Here is a 13,855-nt window from a genome sequence, read left to right as displayed (position 1 = left end):
CTCTCCCACACAATAGTGTGTGTTGGTAGAGCATGGTGCTTGCAACACCAGGGTTGTGGGTTCGATTCCCACCGGGGACCAGTACGAAAACATGCACTCACGACTATAAGTCTCTCTGGATAAGAGCATCTGCTAAATGACCCCCACCCCCCTCCCAACCCTCCTCTCCTCCCTCCCTTTCCTGCTCTCCTCTGTCTTTCCCCTTCTCCTCCTCCCTCTCCTCCCTCCTCTTCTGCTCTCCTCTCTTCCCTCGCCTCCTTTCCTCCCTCCCTATCCTCCCTCCTCTTCTGCTTTCCTCTCTTCCCTCCCTGCTCTGCTCTCTTCCCTCACCTCCTTTCCTCCCTCTCCCTCCTCCATCTCCTCCCTCTCCCCCCCACCCCTCCCCGCTCTCCTCCCTCCCTGCTCTGCTACAGTACACTATGTGGATTAACACCGTACATCTGTTAGCTCAGACCTGTAGACAAGGGGTTACGCAGGAGAGGGGGGGGGGTGCTGCTGCTGCTGCTGCTATCTGTTAGTGGGTGTTTTAGAGAAACATAACAGGTAGTTCAAGAGAGTGAAACTGTGTTATGTGTGTATCCTGGGTTACCTTGAGAACCATCTAGAAACGTCTCTTCTAGCTGCTGTTCTTGTATCGGCGACGTGGGCGGTTCTCTGGCAACGTGTTGCCACGGTAACGGGACATAACTGCACAGCCTGATGTCTTTATAAGAGAGATGTTGTCATCCCTCTCCTTAGCGACGCCTTGACGCCACCAGTGATCCTCCTCTTCCAAGAGGCTTTAGACAGACGCTCTTCACATTAAATACGCAGCAGTATAGGCTATAGTCACAGACAGACAGGCTGTAGTCACAGACAGACAGGCTGTAGTCACAGACAGACAGACAGACAGACAGGCTGTAGTCACAGACAGACAGACAGGCTGTAGTCACAGACAGACAGACAGACAGACAGACAGACAGACAGACAGACAGGCTATAGTCACAGACACACAGACAGGCAGGCTATGGTCACAGACAGGCAGGCTATGGTCACAGACAGAAAGACAGGCAGGCTATAGTCACAGACAGAAAGACAGACAGGCTATAGTCACAGACAGAAAGACAGACAGGCTATAGTCACAGACACACAGACAGGCAGGCTATGGTCACAGACAGACAGGCTATAATCACAGTCAGACAGACAAAGAGGCTATGGTCACAGACAGAAAGACAGACAGGCTATAGTCACAGGCAGGAAGACAGGCTATAGTCACAGACACACAGACAGGCTATGGTCACAGACAGGCAGGCTATGGTCACAGACAGGCAGGCTATGGTCACAGGCAGGCAGGCTATGGTCACAGACAGGCAGGCTATGGTCACAGGCAGGCAGGCTAAAGTCACAGACACACAGACAGGCTATGGTCATAGACAGGCAGGCTATAGTCACAGACACACAGACAGGCTATGGTCACAGACAGGCAGGCTATAGTCACAGGCAGACAGGCTATGGTCACAGACACACAGACAGGCTATGGTCACAGACAGGCAGGCTATAGTCACAGGCAGACAGGCTATGGTCACAGACACACAGACAGGCAGGCAGGCTAAAGTCAGACAGGCTAGACAGAAAGACAGACAGGCTATAGTCAGAGACACACAGGCAGGTTATGGTCACAGACAGGCTATAGTCACAGACAGAAAGACAGACAGGCTATGGTCACAGGCAGGCAGGCTATAGTCACAGACAGAAAGACAGGCTATGGTCACAGACAGAAAGACAGGCTATAGTCACAGACACACAGACAGGCTATAGTCACAGACAGGCAGGCTAAAGTCAGACAGGCATAAACCCAATGTCATGAAAAGTTCCAGAATGGTGTGAAATTGGTAGCCATATTGGTCAGGGAGAAATCCAATTGGAATGAATGGCAGAGGCATAATCCTGATTTTACTTCATGCATTAAAATAGAAGTATGATGTACTATATTATAAGTATGATGTTCTATATTAGAAGTACTATATTATAAGTATGATGTACTATATTATAAGTATGATGTTCTATATTAGAAGTACTATATTATAAGTATGATGTACTATATTATAAGTATGATGTACTATATTATAAGTATGATGTACTATATTATAAGTATGATGTACTATATTAGAAGTACTATATTATAAGTATGATGTACTATATTATAAGTATGATGTTCTATATTATAAGTATGATGTTCTATATTAGAAGTACTATATTATAAGTATGATGTACTATATTATAAGTATGATGTACTATATTATAAGTATGATGTTCTATATTAGAAGTACTATATTATAAGTATGATGTACTATATTATAAGTATGATGTTCTATATTAGAAGTACTATATTATAAGTATGATGTACTGTATTAGAAGTACTATATTATAAGTATGATGTACTATATTATAAGTATGATGTTCTATATTAGAAGTACTATATTATAAGTATGATGTTCTATATTAGATGTACTATATTATAAGTATGATGTTCTATATTATAAGTACTATATTATAAGTATGATGTTCTATATTATAAGTACTATATTATAAGTATGATGTACTATATTATAAGTATGATGTTCTATATTAGAAGTACTATATTATAAGTATGATGTTCTATATTAGAAGTACTATATTATAAGTATGATGTTCTATATTAGAAGTACTATATTATAAGTATGATGTACTATATTATAAGTATGATGTTCTATATTAGAAGTACTATATTATAAGTATGATGCACTATATTATAAGTATGATGTTCTATATTAGAAGTACTATATTATAAGTATGATGTACTATATTATAAGTATGATGTACTATATTATAAGTATGATGTTCTATATTAGAAGTACTATATTATAAGTATGATGTTCTATATTAGAAGTACTATGTTATAAGTATGATGTACTATATTATAAGTATGATGTTCTATATTAGAAGTACTATATTATAAGTATGATGTACTATATTATAAGTATGATGTACTATATTATAAGTATGATGTTCTATATTAGAAGTACTATATTAGAAGTATGATGTACTATATTAGAAGTATGATCTATATTAGAAGTACTATATTATAAGTATGATGTTCTATATTAGAAGTACTATATTATAAGTATGATGTTCTATATTATAAGTATGATCTATATTAGAAGTACTATTTGTAAGTCGCTCTGGATAAGAGCGTCTGCTAAATGACAATGTACTATATTATAAGTATGATGTTCTATATTAGAAGTACTATATTATAAGTATGATGTTCTATATTAGAAGTACTATATTATACGTATGATGTTCTATATTAGAAGTACTATATTATAAGTATGATGTTCTATATTAGAAGTACTATATTATAAGTATGATGTTCTATATTAGAAGTATGGTGTTCTATATTAGAAGTATGATATACTATATTAGTTGGCTTTTCATAGCCGATCATTCAGAGTATCTCTACCACTCCTGCTGTCTCTAGAGAGTTGAAAACAGCAGGTCTGGGACAGGTAGCACGTCCGGTGAACAGGTCAGGATTCCATAGCCGCAGGCAAAACAGTTGAAACTGGAGCAACAGCACAGCCAGGTGGACTGGAGACAGCAAGGAGTCATCATGCCAGGTAGTCCAGAGGCATGGTCCTAGGGCTCAGGTCCTCCGAGAGAGAGAAAGAAAGAGAGAATTAGAGAGAGCATACTTAAATTCACACAGGACACCAGATAAGACAGGAGAAGTACTCCAGATATAACAAACTGACGCTAGCCCCCCGACACATAAACTACTGCAGCATAAATACTGGAGGCTGAGACAGGAGGGGTCAGGAGACACTGTGGCCCCATCTGATAATACCCCCGGACAGGGCCAAACAGGAAGGATATAACCCCACCCACTTTGCCAAAGCACAGCCCCCACACCACAAGAGGGATATCTTCAACCACCAACTTACCATCCTGAGACAAGGCCGGGTATAGCCCACAAAGATCTCCGCCACGGCACAGCCCAAAGAGGGAGCGCCAACCCGGACAGGAAGATCACGTCAGTGACTCAACCCACTCAAGTGACGCACCCCTCCTAGGGACGGCATGAAAGAGCACCAGTAAGCCAGTGACTCAGCCCTTGTAATAGGGTTAAAGGCAGAGAATCCCAGTGGAAAGAGGGGAACCGGCCAGGCAGAGACAGCAAGGGCGGTTCATTGCTCCAGAGCCTTTCCGTTCACCTTCACACTCCTGGGCCAAACTACACTCAATCATATGACCCACTGAAGAGATGAGTCTTCAGTAAAGACTTAAAGGTTGAGACCCGAGTCTGCGTCTCTCACATGGGTAGGCAGACCATTCCATAAAAATGGAGCTCTATAGGAGAAAGCCCTGCCTCCAGCTGTTTGCTTAGAAATTATAGGGACAATTAGGAGGCCTGCGTCTTGTGACCGTAGTGTACATGTAGGTATGTACGGCAGGACCAAATCGGAAAGATTGGTAAGAGCAAGCCCATGTAATGCTTTGTAGGTTAGCAGTAAAACCTTGAAATCAGACCTTGCCTTAACAGGAAACCAGTGTAGAGAGGCTAGCACTGGAGTAATATGATCAAATTCTTTGGTTCTAGTCAGGATTCTGGCAGCTGTGTTTAGCACTAACTGAAGTTTATTTAGTGCTTTATCCAGGTAGCCGGAAAGTAGAGCATTGCAGTAGTCTAACCTAGAAGTAACAAAAGCATGGATATATTTTTCTGCATAATTTTTGGACAGAAAGTTACGGATTTTTGCAATGTTACGTAGATGGGAAAAAAGCTGTCCTTGAAACAGTCTTGATATGTTCGTCAAAAGAGAGATCAGGGTCCAGAGTAACGCCGAGGTCCTTCACAGTTTTTTTTATTTGAGACGACTGTACAACCATCAAGATGAATTGTCAGATTCAACAGAAGATCTCTTTGTTTCTTGGGACTTAGAACAAGCAGTGGGTTTACATTTACATTCCAGAAGAGGACTGGCCACCCCTCAGAGCCTGGTTCCTCTCTAGGTTTATAATCTCCACCCGGCACAGCCAGAAGAGGACTGGCCACCCCTCACATCCTGGTTCCTCTCTAGGTTTATAATCTCCACCCCTCAGAGCCTGGTTCCTCTCTAGGTTTATAATCTCCACCCCTCAGAGCCTGGTTCCTCTCTAGGTTTATAATCTCCACCCGGCACAGCCAGAAGAGGACTGGCCACCCCTCACATCCTGGTTCCTCTCTAGGTTTATAATCTCCAACCCTCAGAGCCTGGTTCCTCTCTAGGTTTATAATCTCCACCCCTCAGAGCCTGGTTCCTCTCTAGGTTTATAATCTCCACCCTGCACAGCCAGAAGAGGACTGGCCACCCCTCACAGCCTGGTTCCTCTCTAGGTTTATAATCTCCACCCGGCACAGCCAGAAGAGGACTGGCCACCCCTCACAGCCTGGTTCCTCTCTAGGTTTATAATCTCCACCCGGCACAGCCAGAAGAGAACTGGCCACCTCTAAGAGCCTGGTTCCTCTCTAGGTTTCTTCCTAGGATTTGGCCTTTCTTGGGAGTTTTTCCTAGCCACCGAGCTTCTACAACTGCATTGCTTGCTGTTTGGTGTTTTAGGCTGGGTTTCTGTACAGCACTTTAAGATATCAGCTGATGTACGAAGGGCTATATAAATACATTTGATTTAGAGTTACAGGACCAGGTGACTGTTGATTCCATACTGGTGGGTTTACAGGACCAGGTGACTGTTGATTCCATACCAGTGGGTTTACATGTAGAGTTACAGGACCAGGTGACTGTTGATTCCATACCAGTGGGTTTACATGTTGAGTCACAGCCTCTTCCCCCCTCGACCAGGTGACATGTAGCAGCCTGTTGAATCCATACCAGTGGGTTTACATGTAGAGTCACAGGACTTCAGGTTAATGTTGAATCCATACCAGTGGGTTTACATGTAGAGTTACAGGACATACCAGGTGGGTTTACATGTTGAGTTCTTCCCCCTCGGTTAATGTTGATACCAGTGGGTTTACATGGACACAGCCTCTTCCCCCTCGGTTAATGTTGAATCCATACCAGTGGGTTTACATGTAGAGTTACAGGACCCATACCAGGTTTACTGTTGATTCCATACCAGTGGGTTTACATGTAGCCTCTTCCCCCTCGGTTAATGTTACAGGACCAGGTGACTGTTGAATCCATACCAGTGGGTTTACAGGAGTCACAGCCTGAATGTTGAATCCATACCAGTGGGTTTAATGATCCATAATCCATACCAGTGGGTTTACATGTAGAGTCACAGGACCAGGTTTACTGTTGATCCATACCCAGGGGTTTACATGTTGAGTCACAGGACCAGGTTAATGTTGAATCCATACCAGTGGGTTTACATGTTGAGTCACAGCCTCTTCCCCCTCGGTTAATGTTGAATCCATACCAGTGGGTTTACAGGAGTCACAGCCTCTTTCCCCCTCGAATGTTGAATCCATACCAGTGGGTTTACATGTTGAGTCACAGGTGACTTCCCCCTGGTTAATGTCCATACCAGTGGGTTTACATGTAGAGTCACAGGACCAGGTGAATGTTGAATCCATACCAGTGGGTTTACAGGACCAGCCTGAATGTTGAATCCATACCAGTGGGTTTACATGTAGGACCAGGTGGTTAATGTTGAATCCATACCAGTGGGTTTACATGTAGAGTCTTTCCCCCTCAGGACCCTCTTTCCCCTCGGTTAATGTTGAATCCATACCTGTGGGTTTACATGTTGAGTCACAGCCTCTTCCCCCCTCGGTTAATGTTGAATCCATACCAGTGGGTTTACATGTAGAGTCACAGCCTCTTCCCCCCTCGGTTAATGTTGAATCCATACCTGTGGGTTTACATGTTGAGTCACAGCCTCTTCCCCCCTCGGTTAATGTTGAATCCATACCTGTGGGTTTACATGTAGAGTCACAGCCTCTTCCCCCCTCGGTTAATGTTGAATCCATACCAGTGGGTTTACATGTAGAGTCACAGCCTCTTCCCCCCTCGGTTAATGTTGAATCCATACCAGTGGGTTTACATGTTGAGTCACAGCCTCTTTCCCCCTCGGTTAATGTTGAATCCATACCAGTGGGTTTACATGTTGAGTCACAGCCTCTTCCCCCTCGGTTAATGTTGAATCCATACCAGTGGGTTTACATGTAGAGTCACAGCCTCTTTCCCCCTCGGTTAATGTTGAATCCATACCAGTGGGTTTACATGTTGAGTCACAATGCCTCTTCCCCCTCTTTCCCCTCGGTTAATGTTGAATCCATACCAGTGGGTTTAAATGTAGAGTCACAGCCTCTTTCCCCCTCGGTTAATGTTGAATCCATACCAGTGGGTTTACATGTTGAGTCACAGCCTCTTTCCCCCTCGGTTAATGTTGAATCCATACCAGTGGGTTTACATGTAGAGTCACAGCCTCTTTCCCCCTCGGTTAATGTTGAATCCATACCAGTGGGTTTACATGTAGAGTCACAGCCTCTTTCCATACCAGTGGGTTTACATGTTGAGTCACAGCCTCTTTCCCCCCTCGGTTAATGTTGAATCCATACCAGTGGGTTTACATGTTGAGTCACAGCCTCTTTCCCCCCTCGGTTAATGTTGAATCCATACCAGTGGGTTTACATGTTGAGTCACAGCCTCTTCCCCCTCGGTTAATGTTGAATCCATACCAGTGGGTTTACATGTTGAGTCACAGCCTCTTCCCCCCTCGGTTAATGTTGAATCCATACCAGTGGGTTTACATGTTGAGTCACAGCCTCTTCCCCCCTCGGTTAATGTTGAATCCATACCAGTGGGTTTACATGTTGAGTCACAGCCTCTTTTACCCCCTCTTTCCCCCTCGGTTAATGTTGAATCCATACCAGTGGGTTTACATGTAGAGTCACAGCCTCTTTCCCCCTCGGTTAATGTTGAATCCATACCAGTGGGTTTACATGTTGAGTCACAGCCTCTTCCCCCTACCAGGTTAGTCACATGCCCATACCAGTGGGTTTACATGTTGAGTCACCCCTTTCCCCCTCGGTTAATGTTGAATCCATACCAGTGGGTTTACATGTTGAGTCACAGCCTCTTTCCCCCTCGGTTAATGTTGAATCCATACCAGTGGGTTTGAGTCACAGCCTGTTAGTGGGTTTACATGTAGAGTCACAGCCTCTTCCCCCCCTCGGTTAATGTTGAATCCATACCAGTGGGTTTACATGTTGAGTCACAGCCTCTTTCCCCCTCGGTTAATGTTGAATCCATACCAGTGGGTTTACATGTTGAGTCACAGCCTCTTTCCCCCTCGGTTAATGTTGAATCCATACCAGTGGGTTTACATGTAGAGTCACAGCCTCTTTCCCCCCTCGGTTAATGTTGAATCCATACCAGTGGGTTTACATGTAGAGTCACAGCCTCTTTCCCCCCTCGGTTAATGTTGAATCCATACCAGTGGGTTTACATGTAGAGTCACAGCCTCTTTCCCCCCTCGGTTAATGTTGAATCTGGATGTTAACTGTCGCCATATGATGTAACCGTGCCACACATGGACATTTAAATGCTCTCTTTCTTCCTGGGTCTTGAATACTTGCCCAGAGCCTCGGGGGAAGCCCCATCCCAAATATTTACCCTCTGTTTCATATCAATGTCAAATGATAATAAGTAATTTGCCACACAGGCCTGACATCATTCACTTTCGAATCACATTTTATTTGTCACATACACATGGTTAGCAGATGTTAATGCGAGTGTAGCGAAATGCTTGTGCATCTAGTTCCGACAATGCAGTAATAACCAAGTAACCAAGAGTAACCTAACAATTTCACAACAACTACCTTATTTATACACACAAATGTAAAGGGAGGAGGAATATGTACATAAAGATATATGAATGAGTGATGGTACAGAACGGCATAGGCAAGATGCAGTAGATGGTATTGAGTACAGTGTATATATATATATGTATATATGAGATGAGTTATGTAGGGTATGTAAACATTATATAAAGTGGCATTGTTTAAAGTGGCTAGTGATACATTTATTACATCAATTTTTCCATTATTAAAGTGGCTGGAGTTGAGTCAGTGTGTTGGCAGCAGCCACTCAATGTTAGTGGTGGCTGTTAAACAGTCTGATGGCCTTGAGATAGAAACTTTGAACTGGACTGTGTGTTTACAGGCAGTAGGACCTGTCATCATTCACTTTGAACTGGACTGTGTGTTTACAGGCAGTAGGGCCTGTCATCATTCACTATGAACTGGACTGTGTGTTTACAGGCAGTAGGGCCTGTCATAATATAATAATAATAATAATAATATATGCCATTTAGCAGACGCTTTTATCCAAAGCGACTTACAGTCATGTGTGCATACATTCTACGTATGGGTGGTCCCGGGATCGAACCCACTACCCTGGCGTTACAAGCGCCATGCTCTACCAACTGAGCTACAGAAGGACCATCATTCACTTTGAACTGGACTGTGTGTTTACAGGCATTAGGAACAGCGTGACTTTAGATCATTGGAACGTAATTCACCAAAAGCCACAAAATACACCTGAATTGATGTCTGCAAATATGTCAACACCACGGGAGTCCTCTTACATTTAGGAACTTTCCTATTGATCAAACAACCATGAAATGGTAGGCTCTCTCTCCCTCAGTTGTACACATAATCAACAACTGGTGTTAGCCAGAGCGAGATGTGCTCAAATTTAACGAGGGAGTGTTTAGATAAACCCTCTGAAACGTTTTCAGCTAGTTGGCCCATCAAAATTGCCCTGATAAAACGATGGAGGAATGAGTAGCCTGCTCGTCCTTCTGCAGCTTGCCTGGCAATGCATGCTGGTCCCAACCCACGTTTTAACAACTGAATGGGGAACCTGCCTGCCCATTTTGATCGATGCCAAATACATATGATTGACAACTAAGAGATGCTAACTGTTGATATCAGTCATAGAAGTTCAACGTAGCTAGTGAGCAAAGCGATTCTCATTTCTCGCTAGCTAACCAAATGACACCTGCAGCATCTCTAGGTGTAGCCGACGAAAAACGACATGAGGGGAAAAAGACATTCACTTACCAACTTCTCCTATGCCATGACGTCGTCCCAGCAGCTAACTAGCTCGCTAGCTAGCTAATGTTAGGCTCCCATGTTTTTAGCTAAATAAATAGCTAGTTCCATAAATAGATACGCTAGCCCAGGGGTGTCAAACTCAATCAGCGGACAGGCTCCTAAATGTAACTTCTGGTCCCGTTCCTAAATGTAACTTCTGGTCCCGTTCCTAAATGTAACTTCTGGTTCCGTTCCTAAATGTAACTTCTGGTTCCGTTCCTAAATGTAACTTCTGGTTCCGTTCCTAAATGTAACTTCTGGTCCCGTTCCTAAATGTAACTTCTGGTCCCGTTCCTAAATGTAACTTCTGGTTCCGTTCCTAAATGTAACTTCTGGTCCCGTTCCTAAATGTAACTTCTGGTCCCGTTCCTAAATGTAACTTCTGGTTCCGTTCCTAAATGTAACTTCTGGTTCCGTTCCTAAATGTAACTTATGGTTCCGTTCCTAAATGTAACTTCTGGTCCCGTTCCTAAATGTAACTTCTGGTCCCGTTCCTAAAAGTAACTTCTGGTTCCGTTCCTAAATGTAACTCCTGGTCCCGTTCCTAAATGTACCTTCTGGTCCCGTTCCTAAAAGTAACTTCTGGTTCCGTTCCTAAATGTAACTTCTGGTTCCATTCCTAAATGTAACTTCTGGTTCCATTCCTAAATGTAACTTCTGGTTCAGAGCTATATCTCAGCCCTTGGTTACTGGCCTCAGGGTAAATATCTCAGCCCTTGGTTACTGGCCTCAGGGTAAATATCTCAGCCCTTGGTTACTATTCTCAGGGTAAATATCTCAGCCCTTGGTTACTGGCCTCAGCGTAAATATCTCAGCCCTTGGTTACTGGCCTCAGGGTAAATATCTCAGCCCTTGGTTACTGGCCTCAGGGTAAATATCTCAGCCCTTGGTTACTGGCCTCAGGGTAAATATCTCAGCCCTTGGTTACTGGCCTCGGGGTAAATATCTCAGCCCTTGGTTACTGGCCTCAGGGTAAATATCTCAGCCCTTGGTTACTGGCCTCAGGGTAAATATCTCAGCCCTTGGTTACTGGCCTCAGGGTAAATATCTCAGCCCTTGGTTACTGGCCTCAGGGTAAATATCTCAGCCCTTGGTTACTATTCTCAGGGTAAATATCTTAGCCCTTGTTTACTAGCCTCAGGGGGGAGGAGAGAGAGGGAGAAGGAAGGAGAGAGCGAGAGATGTTCCACCGTGGCACAGCCTCACCCAGGGTACAGTTCCAGTATATATCCCAAATGGCAACCGTAGGGTGCTATTTGGGCATTACCAGGCACCAACTAAGACATTCAAGCAGCCACACCCACAGGGAGCCTAAGGGCAGGGCAACACCAGGCGGCTCGAGCCTCGTGGCTGGCTCAGGGAAATCCATCCAGCAGGTTGGTGCCAAGCCTGTGGTGGTTTGAGAAGTAGAGCTCTTCCGTGACTCTCCCTGAAGTATGACCTCTCCTCTCAGAGCATCCTGGTCACAGCCTGACAGAGGGTTGTGTTAAGTACAGTAACACACACACACTTCCCTGGTCACAGCCTGACAGAGGGTTGTGTTAAGTACAGTAACACACACACACCTCCCTGGTCACAGCCTGACAGAGGGTTGTGTTAAGTACAGTAACACACACACACCTCCCTGGTCACAGCCTGACAGAGGGTTGTGTTAAGTACAGTAACACACACACACCTCCCTGGTCACAGCCTGACAGAGGGTTGTGTTAAGTACAGTAACACACACACCTCCCTGGTCACAGCCTGACAGAGGGTTGTGTTAAGTACAGTAACACACACACCTCCCTGGTCACAGCCTGACAGAGGGTTGTGTTAAGTACAGTAACACACACACACCTCCCTGGTCACAGCCTGACAGAGGGTTGTGTTAAGTACAGTAACACACACACCTCCCTGGTCACAGCCTGACAGAGGGTTGTGTTAAGTACAGTAACACACACACCTCCCTGGTCACAGCCTGACAGAGGGTTGTGTTAAGTACAGTAACACACACACACTTCCAGCAGACAGTGTTGTGTTCTAGTTCGGAACCATGTTCATAAGAGTCTGTTAACGCTCTCTGTCTGTCGTGTCTAGCTACTCAGAACTACCTCCTCTCTGTCGTGTCTAGCTACTCAGAACTACCTCCTCTCTGTCGTGTCTAGCTACTCAGAACTACATCCTCTCTGTCGTGTCTAGCTACTCAGAACTACATCCTCTCTGTCGTGTCTAGCTACTCAGAACTACATCCTCTCTGTCGTGTCTAGCTACTCAGAACTACCTCCACTGTCTGTCGTGTCTAGCTACTCAGAACTACCTCCACTGTCTGTCGTGTCTAGCTACTCAGAACTACCTCCACTGTCTGTCGTGTCTAGCTACTCAGAACTACCTCCTCTCTGTCGTGTCTAGCTACTCAGAACTACCTCCTCTCTGTCTGTCGTGTCGAGCTACTCAGAACTACCTTCTCTCTGTCTGTCGTGTCTAGCTACTCAGAACTACCTTCTCTCTGTCTGTCGTGTCTAGCTACTCAGAACTACCTCCTGTCTGTCGTGTCTTGCTACTCAGAACTACCTCCACTGTCTGTCGTGTCTAGCTACTCAGAACTACCTCCTCTCCGTCTGTCGTGTCTAGCTACTCAGAACTACCTCCTCTCTGTCTGTCGTGACTAGCTACTCAGAACTACCTCCACTGTCTTTCGTGTCTAGCTACTCAGAACTACCTCCTCTCTGTCTGTCGTGTCTAGCTACTCAGAACTACCTCTCTGTCTGTCGTGTCTTGCTACTCAGAACTACCTCCACTGTCTGTCGTGTCTAGCTACTCAGAACTACCTCCTCTCCGTCTGTCGTGTCTAGCTACTCAGAACTACCTCCTCTCTGTCTGTCGTGACTAGCTACTCAGAACTACCTCCACTGTCTTTCGTGTCTAGCTACTCAGAACTACCTCCTCTGTCTGTCGTGTCTAGCTACTCAGAACTACCTCCTCTGTCTGTCGTGTCTAGCTACTCAGAACTACCTCCTCTCTGTCTGTTGTGTCTAGCTACTCAGAACTACCTCCTCTCTGTCTGTCGTGTCTAGCTACTCAGAACTACCTCCACTGTCTGTTGTGTCTAGCTACTCAGAACTACCTCCTCTCTGTCTGTTGTGTCTAGCTACTCAGAACTACCTCCTCTCTGTCTGTCGTGTCTAGCTACTCAGAACTACCTCCACTGTCTGTCGTGTCTAGCTACTCAGAACTACCTCCTCTCTGTCTGTCGTGTCTAGCTACTCAGAACTACCTCCACTGTCTGTCGTGTCTAGCTACTCAGAACTACCTCCTCTCTGTCTGTCGTGTCTAGCTACTCAGAACTACCTCCACTGTCTGTCGTGTCTAGCTACTCAGAACTACCTCCTCTCTGTCTGTCGTGTCTAGCTACTCAGAACTACCTCCACTGTCTGTCGTGTCTAGCTACTCAGAACTACCTCCTCTCTGTCTGTCGTGTCTAGCTACTCAGAACTACCTCCACTGTCTGTCGTGTCTAGCTACTCAGAACTACCTCCTCTCTGTCTGTCGTGTCTAGCTACTCAGAACTACCTCCTCTGTCTGTCGTGTCTAGCTACTCAGAACTACCTCCTCTCTGTCGTGTCTAGCTGCTCAGAACTACCTCCTGTCTGTCGTGTCTAGCTACTCAGAACTACATCCTGTCTGTCGTGTCTAGCTACTCAGAACTACCTCCTGTCTGTTGTGTCTAGCTGCTCAGAACTACCTCATGTCTGT

The 13,855-nt window shown here is 44.9% G+C and overlaps 1 protein-coding gene and 1 long non-coding RNA gene across 50 annotated transcripts in view; one reads left to right on the top strand and one right to left on the bottom strand.

Annotated features, from left to right (window-relative positions):
• tpst1 (tyrosylprotein sulfotransferase 1) overlaps positions 1-13,855 on the top strand; it is a 123,082-nt gene that overhangs the window by 89,740 nt on the left and 19,487 nt on the right. The window lies entirely within an intron of this gene.
• Positions 12,489-13,732, bottom strand: LOC127913920 (uncharacterized). Its single transcript, XR_008087278.1, has 3 exons — positions 13,227-13,732; positions 13,079-13,190; positions 12,489-12,821 (listed from the first exon to the last, which is right to left on the bottom strand). It is a non-coding gene; the product is annotated as an uncharacterized LOC127913920 (long non-coding RNA).

The sequence above is a fragment of the Oncorhynchus keta genome, chromosome 1 (genome assembly GCF_023373465.1).
Source record: "Oncorhynchus keta strain PuntledgeMale-10-30-2019 chromosome 1, Oket_V2, whole genome shotgun sequence".
NCBI lineage: Eukaryota > Metazoa > Chordata > Actinopteri > Salmoniformes > Salmonidae > Oncorhynchus > Oncorhynchus keta.
This window is presented reverse-complemented; position numbering and strand designations above follow the sequence as displayed.